We start from the raw sequence: 8,210 nt of genomic DNA on the forward strand, positions 1-8,210 counted from the left end.
GGATTTTCAATTAATCTCTAATCACTTCTTTTTAAAGGTCTTAGCAGGTGGAGTAATGAAAATATTGTAACTGCACTGTCCCTCTTCAGAGTGTTTAATCATTCATATGAAGCGAATCAGATATTTTAATGCTATATCTGGACCTTTCTCTTTTGAATCTGTCTACACAAAGAAAATTTATGCTTGGCTACAACCAGTTACTAGCATTCGCAGGAGTTGGTAGGCAGTGTTTTGATGACAGAGAAATACTGACCTAAAAAAAATACTGGTTAACATGTTGTTTGAAACCTGCTGGATCCAGATGCCTGGAAAAAGACAATCCAGACAATGTGGTTAATTTATACCTTATGAAGACCAATGAAAGTATGTTCTGGGTATGATAAATATGTTAAGATTGGAAGATAGCTTATGAAAATCTTGCTTAACTTACAACTTTGATTACCTATTAGCCACAGGGCATAGGAATTCAATGAGAAGCAATAGAAGCCTTAGCATAAATTCATTGAGAGAGACGAGACAGAAAAAGTTGTCTTTCTGGAACACTAGCCAGTGTCCAACACTGGGTCCCTCTGATACCAGTACTTGGCTGTGTCTCATTCAGATCTTACATTAAGCCTGCTGATTCAATTTCATTTGACTTGGGAGAAAAACAGTGACATGAATGATAAGTGCCATGAAAGTTACTGCAAATGAATGGGAAAACAATTTGAAATTGGAGTCAGAATGTGTTAAATCAGGATCACGTGGATATAGGAGTTCACAGGTACAGCTAAGCCATGCTGTTAGCTTGGCAGCATCCACAATGCTCACATGCACATGGCTGTGCACTCTTGAAAATGTCTTAGAAGAATAATTGACTTATCCTGGCATGTAAAGAAAAGGCAGTGTCCTGTGGTTCAGAATACTTGGCTTCTATTCCTAGCTCTGCAGTTAAGAAGCTGTACAATCTAATGCAAATCAGTTCTCCTGGTGTCCATTTTCCCCATCTGTGAAATGCTGGAGGAGGGGGGCAGGGGGAGTTGAAAAAATGATCTCGAAGTTTCTTTCTCAACTCTTAACCTGGTGTGGTTCCAAGATTTTGCTATGTGAGCAATTTCTGAGTTTAGAAGGTAATGGCTAGTAAGAGATGGACTTATAAACAAGCAATAATAATAGTAATAATAAACATAATGAAATGTGCTAAGTGTAAAAAGAAGCAATGTTCTGGGAGACATGTAAGAGAAAACATTTGTTTAGATTTGGGTTGTGTAATATGGAAGTTCTCAGTATTTCAAAAGAGCATTGAAGTAAAAAAAAATTTGAGGAAGATTTTTATCTGTAGATAAGGAGTACTGATACATGAAGGGGTCAGAGAAAAAGATATGAAAACATATGGACTTTTGAGGAAAAGGTATTTAGGTCATGGATTCTAGTCCAGTGTGTCCTGGCAATCAAAAATGTGGGAGTTAATGCACTGTCTCTGGAATCAGACAGACTGGCTATGAGACATACTGGCCATTTGACCTTGAGGAAGTTACCTTTTGAGCCTCAAATTCCTCATCTTAATGGAAGCTCAGAGGAAGGTTTTTGTGAAGATTAAATTAAAGAAGCGTAAATGAATTCATGGTACATTGTGAGAAAATGTTAGCAAAATGTATGACTACTATTATTATTATCACCTTTATTATTATTTAGAAGTATAATATTGGGGAAAATGGTTTGAAGCCAAATTATAAATGACACTGAATGCCATGATAAATAATATGGCTTCTGTTTTATACAGTAAGTAGCTACTAATTGTTTTGGGGAGGGAAGCAAGATAAATAAAAAAATGACAAAGAAAGAAAATTATATAGTTTTGATGAAGAAATGTTCAGCAGTGAAATAAAATTAGTTGCAGACTGTTCTTTAAGAGTCAACCAATCTAGACATGTCTCCAATGAGAAACTCAGTTTAAATATTAATAGAATACATCTCAGCTGTTGCTCAAGTCCCATTTCTTTGTTTCTCAGTTACAATCTATGTTGATATCAACTTTTTCAACATGCCAGTGAAATTTTATTCTTCATGCATCCATGGTGGTTCCCTTGAGGCATGCAAATAAATGGTAATATAATGAGAGAAAAAAAATTGATGATTGATAGTCATATTCAAAATCAAGAATCCATAGCAACTTTAAGAGACCTCAAGAAATGTATTCGTGTTTCACTGTGACCATCATAAATTCCAAATTTGATCACAAGTACATTTGCACTTGGTGGATTATCTGCTTTATCAGTTTTCATTCTAGCAAAGAAAAAGTTGTTAAACACAATAAGTGCCCAGTGCTTGGACCTGTCTTGAAAATTTCTTTGTTTCCTGACGTATCCAAAGCACATTTATATAATTTGCTAATCTCTTCTCGCATGTTTTCTTAAATAATCAGTATTTTTAAAAATCACAAAGACTAAAAGATTTCTTTGAATAATAATGAAACTTTTTAACAGCAAAAAAATATAACTAAAATTAAATGGCAAAATATAAGCAAAGTGAACCACATTTGTAGCTCACAAGACCTAATGAAAAACGATCAAGTAGCAAACAGATGAATGAGGAAAAGGATATAAAAAGCTAATTCGTTAAAATGAACTATAAAATGTTAGAAAGAGGAAAATGTTCTGCTTCACTATCAGTGACTATGCCTAAATAATACTCTTAGCATGTGCACACTATTTCTTAGTATTTTATATTAGTGAAATTCTAGCCCCATGTTCCTAACCTTGGTTAGTTTTCCAAGACAAGATGGATGACTGAGTATTTATTAAAACCTCTTCCTTAACGAAAACATACAAAAATGTTTGTTTTCATTCTAAGAATGCTTAACTGTCCTAAATACAAGGGTAGACTATCTACGGGCCAGAGAGAAGGGAAACTCACAGTGTAGAACACTAGCTGAAGCTCAAAGATCACAGGAAGTCATGATCAGAAACAAGCATTGGGGGCCAGAGCCTTAATGTCCTACAGTAACAGAGACTGAACTGATCCCTCAAGTGGTTAGATAGCAAAACTAGGCTTCCTTCATGAAGCCAGGGCCTGGAATTACACTCTCTGCCCATATTTAGGAGCATATATAACTATAAATCCAAGGTTGTCTGTGCTACAGAAAGGACACTAATACGCTATCATGAAATTGGGAACTCAGCCTCTGCTGCAGGCAGACAGGGTGACTAGAATTGTGTTTTCCAAATAAAGAGCTCCAAGCTGCTCACAAGACTCTCTCTGGAGTCCTAAAATCCACACTGTGTAGCAGAGGCAACAATGACATTGCTTAATGTGGAGAGACCTATATGACTAAGAACAACCATCCAAGCAGGAGAGTTCTTCATCAAAAATGATAAAGCACAAAAAAGAAATCCTGATTCAATTAGAAAAATCTAACACAAGAATATAAGGATATTAGAACAAGTTATCTTAGATAGACATACTCATTAATTTTAGATTGTTACTAAAAGCTTTATTGCAATATCGTTAAAACCGTAAAATTTACCCTTTTAAATTGTACAATTCAGTGTTTTATAGTATATTTACAGAGTTGTGCAACCAACCATCAATACTATGTTTAGAACATTTTCATCACCCCCAAAGGAAACCCCACACCCATTAGCAATCACTTTCTATTTCCCTCATTCCCCCCAGCCCTAGACAACCACTAATTTACTTAACCATCTCTTTAGATTTCTGAAACCCTGTCATTTCATAAAATGGAATCATATAATATGTAGCTTTATGTGTCTGATTTTCACTTAGCATATTTTCAAGGATCATCTATCTTATAACATGTATCAGTATTTTATGCCTTATTATTGACAAATAATACCCCATTGTGTGGATATCCCACATAATGTTTAACCATTTGTCAACAGTTAGATATTTGGGTTGTTTCTAATTTTTGACTATTATGAATAATGATGCTATGAACATTCATGTACACATTTTTGTGCAAACATTTGTTTTTATTTATCTGTGGTATATACACAGGAATGGAAATTCTGTGTCATGTGTTAACTATGCATTTAACATTTTAAGAAGCTGCCAACTGTTTTCCAAAGTATCTGAACCACTACAATCACACCAGCACTATATGAGGCTTCCAATTTCTTCGCATCTTTGCCGGCACTTGTTAATCTCTTCTTTTATATTTTATCCATCTGAGTAGGAGTGAAGTGGCATCTCATTGTGGTATTGATTTGCATTTCTCTAATAACTAATAATATTGAACATCTATTAATATTCTTATTGGACATCTGTATATCTTAATGAAGAATATATTCAAGTCCTTTACCTATTTTTAATTTGGTTAACCTTTTTTTTTTTTTTGAGTTGTAAGAATTATTTATATATTCTGGATACAAGTACCCTATCAGATATATGATTTTGCAAATATTTTCTACCATTCTGCAAGTTTTCATTCACTTTCTTCATGGTGTCCTTTGATGTACAAATGTCTTTGTTTAATGAGGTTCGATTTATATTTTTTGTTGTTGTTGTCACTTATGTTTTAGATATACTATTTAAGAAACCATTGCTAATCCAAAGTCACAAAGGTTCACACATATTTTCTTCTATAAGTTTTATAGTTTTAACTCTTACATTTAGGTTTATAACCCATTTTGAGTTGATTTTTGTATATGGTTTGAGATAGAAATTTAGCTCCATTCTTTTGCAGATAGGTAAACAGTGGTCCTGGTAATTTTAGACTTTTGTTTAAATGGTGAAAATGTAAAGAAAACCAATAAAAAGATAGAATGTGAAAATGTAATCTATTAGAGCAGGAAAACAATAAAGCTTAACAATCCCGTAGAGAACAGGAAAGAACAGAAGTGATATGGAATCATGGTGAATACACAAATTAAAATAGACCAGTGATCTCAATAAATGGAAATAAATTAAACATGCCTATTAATATAGACATATTCAAATCAAAACCAAAATAATTCCTACTATATACTATTTACAAGCATCATATTTAAACCAAATGATAGATAGGTTTAAAATAAAATATTCAAGTAAATTACTCACAAAAGAAATCGAAGGAATATTAATACTCAGTAAAACAGAATTGAAGGTGGAAAACATTAATGGGGACAAAGGCAGAAATTCCACCCTGATAAAGGAACAATCTGCTAAGAAGATGATAATAATGAACTGGCATGGACCAAACAGCAAGGGCCTGAACAATGTAAAACACAAACAGAAAGAAATACAGAGAAAAAGTAGCATTTCCTATCATTTCCCATCTGCTAGTAATTCACATCATTTTGCCAAATTAGATATGGTCTGGAAGTCACCTTATTTTATTGTGGAATTATGGCATAAAGATGAATATAAATAAAACATATGAGACAAATTATATCACCAAGATATTATTTTCCACCTTTCAAATTTGTAAATGTCTTCAGAAATGACAATATTCAAGTGATCCTGGCAGTGGTGCCATGCCAAGCCATATTGGAGCCTCATGCAACAGGGAAAAAATATCTGATCCTATCTTTATTAAAATGTTATTTTGTTCACCATGGATTTTTGCAATAATTTTGTTTTTTTTTTTCAAATACTGCATTAAAATATTTAGATTTCGTGTCCAAGATGAGACTTTCATTTGCCTCATCCTCATATGTAGTACAGGCCTGTCTGGCAATGTTCATAGCCTTTGATCTAATAATTCCATCTCTTGAAAGTGAGCCTAACCAAATATAATATTTAGTTAGAAATATGAAATAAGAAAAAGGGGAAAATCTTGCACACTTGATCTTAATTGCAATGTGTTTTATATAAATAAACATAAAAGAATAATCAAATCAGCTACATAAAAAACATGCGATAACAGGTATATTTTAAAATCTCATATGCACACACACACACACACACACATATATAAAGTCTGGGATAGATTAAGCAGTCTCAGAGGTACTTAAAAAAGGAGTTCAAAATTTTTGGATTTGAGGGGGAGAGTGCATGAGATTCACTTAGACAGCATATTTAACAAAATATTTACCAAAACTGTACATTCTATAATATCTAGAAGTAAGGTCATGCTATCTATAATTTTAAATAGCTCTATGGCAGATACTTATGCAATCGACCTGCCATTAAACATTTGAGAACCATGATTTAGAATAAAATTTGATCGGATGTTAATTACTGCATAGAGGCCTGTACATGAGAGGAATTAAAAAAAAATCTTATTTTCCAAATAATAAAATTGAGTCCCACAGTGACAGAGAGTTGTCCAGTCTTATAAGGCAAAATCAATGAAGGAATTCAAGACTGCTGTCTCTGTGCTCTCTATTAGTTCTTGCTAGATTTTCCTGAACACAAAAACTATCTCTAGACAGAAAATATAACAAATCAACCAAGTTTTTCAGTTCATATTTACATAAACTGGGCTTTCAAAGATCAGGGCACACCTATATTGACTTAAATCTACTTTACTCTTTGAGATACAATGCACAATACTGCCCAGTTTTCCATGAGAATTCTAAGAGAAGTCATTCAAAAATATTTTTCTTCAAAATGTACATATTCAATAGCTGTTAATAAAATACAACTTCCTTTAAAACTTTTTATAATGAAAAGCTTTTAAAACGATTAGAATGGTCTCTTGATTCAGATGCTAAAAATGAAATCACAGGATGTTTTCCAGAACATCTGCAAATCAGTGAACACACAAACGGAATACTTAAAATGGCTCTTCAAATATTGGTAATTGTAGCCACCGTGTGTTAACATTCTGCCTGCTTTCTCATTTCACTCCAGCTGACCCTATACAAGTGCCTACCAACTCTATCACGTCTGATGGTATGCAAGAAAGATATATATTTTATTGAACAAAGGACAAAGGATAATTCACGAGGGGAAACTACTCTGCGACATGCTAGGACATACTCATGACTTTGAGGGCCAGTGCTAATAGAAAAAAAAAATCTACCCAGGGAGAAATGTAATGAGCAGCTTGCACTTATAACACTAGGAAAACTTGTTACAAAGTATGAGTGTGACTCTGAATCGCTGAGGGAACTTTTGCAAACTACAAATCCTGCCCTAAATATTTTCCAGGAGCATTCAGGCCAACTGTTGAAAACCACTGCTGCATACAAAGACGCTCTGGGCCTTTATTTCCACTGAAAACATATAATTGATATGCATCCATCAGTGACTGCTGAGAAATCAGTATCCACTTGTGTATTCATTTAACAAATATTTACCAAGTGCCTATTCTGTGCCAGGTTCTGTCCAAGAAACTACATTAGTGAATGAACAGGTAAAAATCTCTGCCTTCGTGTAGTTTACATTTTAGTGTTCTGACTATAAATATCTCTTATTTTGAGTAAGTGAAATACAATGACATTTATTTTTTCTAAATGTATATTATATTTCCAAACATATTTAAATTGCTCTTAGTTTGCAATCATACTGGATTGTCTGTGACACAAAATAGAAAAGTCAATAAGATGATGCCAGTCTTAGTAAATTTATTTATTTATTTTTTAAAGTTTATTGGGGGAACATTGGGTAATACAATTATATAATTTTCAGGTGTACATTATCATTTGACATCTGTATATTCTATTGTGTGATTACCACCCACAGTCCAGTTTCCTTCGGCTATCATATATTTGATCCCCCTTATCCACTTCACCACTTCACCCTGCCCCTACCTCCCTATATTTGAACCCCCTTTACCCCGTCTACCCCTCTCCTTCCCTACCCCCACACTCAGGTAACTACTAATCCATTGTCCATGTCCATGAGTCTCTGTTTGTTTGTCCTGTTTGTTTGTTGCTTTTAGGTTTATATTCCACATATAAGCGATATCATGTGATTTTCTACCTTTTTTGTCTGGCTTATTTTGCTTAGTATGATTATTTCAAGGTCCATCCATGTTATTGCAAATGGCAGTATTTCATCTCTTCTCATGGCTGAGTAATATTCCTTTGTATATATGTACCACAGCTTCTTTAGCTAATCATCTATCATAGGACACTTCGGTTGCTTCCATGTCGTGGCCACTATGAATAATGCTGCTATGAATATTCATGTGCAATTATATTTTCGGATACAAGTTTTCAAGTCTTTGGGGTAAATACACAGCAGAGGGATTGCTGAATCATATGGTAGATGAATCTTTAGTCTTTTGAGGAAACTCCATACTGTTTTCCACAGTGGCTGTACCAATTTGCACTCTCACCCGC

Source organism: Pteropus alecto, unplaced genomic scaffold, assembly GCF_000325575.1.
Source record: "Pteropus alecto unplaced genomic scaffold, ASM32557v1 scaffold139, whole genome shotgun sequence".
Taxonomy (NCBI): Eukaryota; Metazoa; Chordata; class Mammalia; order Chiroptera; family Pteropodidae; genus Pteropus; species Pteropus alecto.